Here is a 3,928-nt window from a genome sequence, read left to right on the forward strand (position 1 = left end):
GGGGAAGGGTCCTGAGAAAACGCAAGTCCAAGCCCAGAAACCAGACAGCAGTGCTGAAACAGAGTGTCCGTCTCCAGCCCAGTATGAGCGGCCTCCTCCTGGGAAGGTCAAGTTGATACCTCTGCCTTTTTCTGCCTGGGACAAGCCTCAAGCTCGACCCGCTCCTCGGAGGCCACAGTCTCTGGCCTCACATCGGCCTGCTGGGGCTTACCGTGCCCAGCCTGGTTCTACTGACTCAGCTCAACCTGCTGCAGCCAATTCATCCCAGCCAGCTCCTGCCTCTTTGCCAGGCCCCGCCAAACCAGCTCAGCCAACTGTGACCAACCCAACCCAACCGGCTTGGACCAACCATACCCAGCCTCGTGTCTCTCAGTCTGCTGCTCCTAGGCCTGCACCCTCCAAAACTTCATCTGGCGCTCCTCTCCAGCGGGAGCCTGTTCCCCCTGCTGTGAATAAGCGCCAGTCCCCACCCAAGCTCCAAACCCAATTTCTACTCCAAGACTTCAGCAAGCAACGAGTTCCATGGAGGGAACCCAACGTGCCTGAGCCAGTCATGTCAAAGCCCATCGAACAAGAGCAGAGGCCAGAGCGAGAGGCCATGAAGAGGCGGGCTCAACAACAACGGGAGAATGCTGCCAGATACACCTCTTCGGGCAAGCTGCAATTTTTCACCGAGAGGGAAAACGAAATGGAAATTGCCGACTACTACGGATACGTCAAGTGAGAGCTGCTAGGATTCTTGGTGCCACCTTGGCTACCAGCTGTTCTTCCATACACAGGTAAGACAGGTATAGAACTGAATAAGTAAATGGAATACAATTAATAGACGAGTAACAAACCTTTCGAATTTTCAGATGCTGCTAACTGGGGCGTGAGAAAGGAAGGACTGAAAGTTGGATGGGAGAATGAAGGAAAGGGGTAAAAACTGAGCAAAGAGGAAGGAACTTGGCCCAGGGCTAGGAAGGCCAAAAGAGACGTATGGATTTAGGAAAGGAAGCAGGAGCGAGGATGAAATGGCAGAAGTAAAAAGCAGGGTCAGAGGTCTGGGTTGAAAGAACACAATTGGAGTAGAGTTGAAGGTGACAGAAGATGAGTCTAGGTTTACTAGGAGAAATAGAAAAAGTCTCTCGGGGACGCTGGCCTTAAGTCTCACAACCACCAGATAGGTATTTCAGAAAACAAGAGGTTCAGGACACATCTCTGAAAGGTCTGAGTTGCCTTATTCAGGTGTGACTGTAGTGGGGGAATAGGGAAATCTACCAGAGAAGTGGCTAGGGCTCAGAGTTATCCTAGGGGCAGCTGACGACAGGGGCAGAGCCAAGGGAACTGCTGGATCAGGAGGCCCACGAACAAAGCAGGGGCATAGCCGCCTGTCACTTCCCTGCCAGGAAGGAAGCCAGGTATATTACTATAACCAAGGCACACTGGGGTCTTTACTGTATGGAGAACTTGGCTCCTGCCCGCAATCCTACGGCTCGGCGTCACACACAGGAAGTAGGGCCTCTGGGCAACCAGAAATGGGAATGGGACTGAAGGAGATTCAGCCCACAAATATCCGACCACCAGCTTCCACCTCTGCAATCTGCCACCCTGTGTCTGCTCAACGCATCACAGAAACAAGTTTTCAAGGTGAGTATACAGACGGCAGAGAAAAGTTGAACAATGAGGTCAGCATTCAAAAATGGGGTCAAATCGACAGCTGGGAAGGGGTGTAGAGACAGGTAGAATTTAGATCCTGAGCCTTTAATAACCACTACCTTCTCTCAGTGCTCTCTGTTTTTAGACTCTATATGAGAACACCTAGGGCTTCCCTGGTGGCGCCTGCCAATGCAGGGGACACGGGTTCGAGCCCTGGTCTGCGAAGATCCCACATGCCGTGCAGCAACTAAGCGCATGTGCCACGACGACGGAGCCTGCATTCTAGAGCCCGTGAGCCTCAACTACCGAAGCCCACGTGCCTACAGCCCATGCTCCGCAACAAGAGAAGCCACCGCGATGAGATGCCCGCACACCGCAACCGAGAGTAGCCCCCGCTAGCCGCCAACTAGAGAAAGCCCGTGCACAGCAATGAGAGACCCAGTGCAGCCAAAAAAATAAATACGTAGAATAAATAAGTTCAAACAGTAAATAAATACATAAACATAAATTACAAAAAAAAAGAACACCTAATGCAGGTGGGAAGGTGGGAGGGCCACCGTAGAGGTCATCTATGCTACATGTACAAGAACCCCGAGAGCACACCAATCGGTACCACACTTTTCACTGCTGTAGCCGATCATTCCCCCTGTACTGCCACACTGTAGCACTCCCTTCCCTCATCTACTGCTATAGTCTCTTTGGAAGGTGTTTCCGAACTCTTGTTATCAGAGTGCCAGTTGAACTGTCCTCACTTCCTTCATTTATACCAGGATTGAAGACCTTGTGGTCCGAGATCCTGTCCAGAGAGCAAGCAGGCTAAGGCTCTGTCTTTGTTGATGTATTTCATCAGAAAGGGCTCTACCCCCTCTCCTAGTTCATGGTGTGAAGTGTTCTTGGCCTCTCGGGAAAGTGGGGAGAATGGAAAGGACCCTATATGAGAATGCTAGGCTCTGTAAAACATTTCAGGTTTTTAAAAATAAGACTCATTTTGTATTGGACTGACAACAGTCCTATGAAATACAAAGAAGGCCGAGAATCAGTGACAGGAAAGGATCACCAGTAAGAACTACAGCAGTCACCGCTTACCTCGTAGCATAGGGCACTGTCCGTGATCCTTAAGAAGAGTTAGTAGAAATGCCTTGCCCATCTTGCCCCTGAACCCCTTGAAAGGTACACGACTGCTGTGTTGGTGTTTAGGGGGAGCATCTCACTTACCAGGGACTGACTTCTCCCTTGATTCCTCTGTAGTGATGGAGACTTCCCCGCTGATGAAAAATTCCCTGGGATTGCAACCTCCAAGCCAGACAGCTTTCCTATGGAATGACAGAGAACTTGTCAAGGTGAAACACCAGTCTGCGGGAGAAAGGGAAGAAGAGAATGATGGAAATCGTTTCTGGGAAACTATTTTTACATTATGTGTTGTTTGTTCCCGGTAAATAAACTGAAATCTTCTTAACAGTACAACAAAATCTAAACCACTAAAGCCAACAATACAGGAGTATAACGTTCGACAAAAATTTCTTTGGCTGCGCAGCATGTGGGATCTTAGCTCCCCAACCAGGGATTGAACCCACGCCTGCTGCATTGGAAGCGCAGAGTCTTCACCACGGGACCACCGGGGAAGTCCCAGGACTATCACTTTTAAAGGAGAAGGTACAAACCCCTCGGTTCTATGAACTGGAGATTTTTAGTAAGAAGTCAATATATTTGTTGTTAGGCACATTTTATGTTAGGCTGTCTCCCTGCACAGGATGCAGGCGCCTTGAGAATGGAAGTCATATCCCTCTATAGTACGTCCCTCTTCTTTCTGCTTTGCAGTTTGCTGCTCCACTTGTTCAACCCCACCTAGTAATAACCTATACTTCCCTTGTTCCTGTTTTCCCATCTGGAAAACAGACAAAAGGCAACCAAACAACGCAAAGGTCTCAACAAATAAGGGATATCCAAAACCAGAGATGGCCAGAACTTCTGTACCCCTGATGAAATAGTCCTCATAAAAAACCTGATAATCAAATTCCTTAATGCTAGGAATCACAGTGAAAAATAGTATCTGAACTGACTTCTGTCAGATGAGTGAGAACTAAGGTTAATTCAGTGTATCTGAAGCATAGAAAGTGAGGGCAAAAGTGGCACAAGATGGGGCTAGAGAAGCAGAGAGGATTCTAGACCACGCAGAGTCTTAAAGGCCAACAGTGTGTTTTCTATTCTCAAAACAATGCTTGTGAGCGATGTTTATGAGCAACGTTCCAACTTGCTTTGAAGGTTTCTTGTGTGAAGAGTGGATTGGAAG

The 3,928-nt window shown here is 48.8% G+C and overlaps 1 long non-coding RNA gene across 1 annotated transcript; it reads left to right on the forward strand.

The window, feature by feature from the left end:
* The first annotated feature begins 1,248 nt into the window (after positions 1–1,248).
* LOC309622363 lies at positions 1,249–3,121 on the forward strand. Its single transcript, XR_014240760.1, has 2 exons — positions 1,249–1,629; positions 2,887–3,121. It is a non-coding gene; the product is annotated as an uncharacterized lncRNA (long non-coding RNA).
* The last annotated feature ends 807 nt before the right edge of the window (positions 3,122–3,928 follow it).

This window comes from Balaenoptera borealis (genome assembly GCF_965194805.1).
Source record: "Balaenoptera borealis genome assembly, contig: HAP1_SCAFFOLD_2274, whole genome shotgun sequence".
NCBI lineage: Eukaryota > Metazoa > Chordata > Mammalia > Artiodactyla > Balaenopteridae > Balaenoptera > Balaenoptera borealis.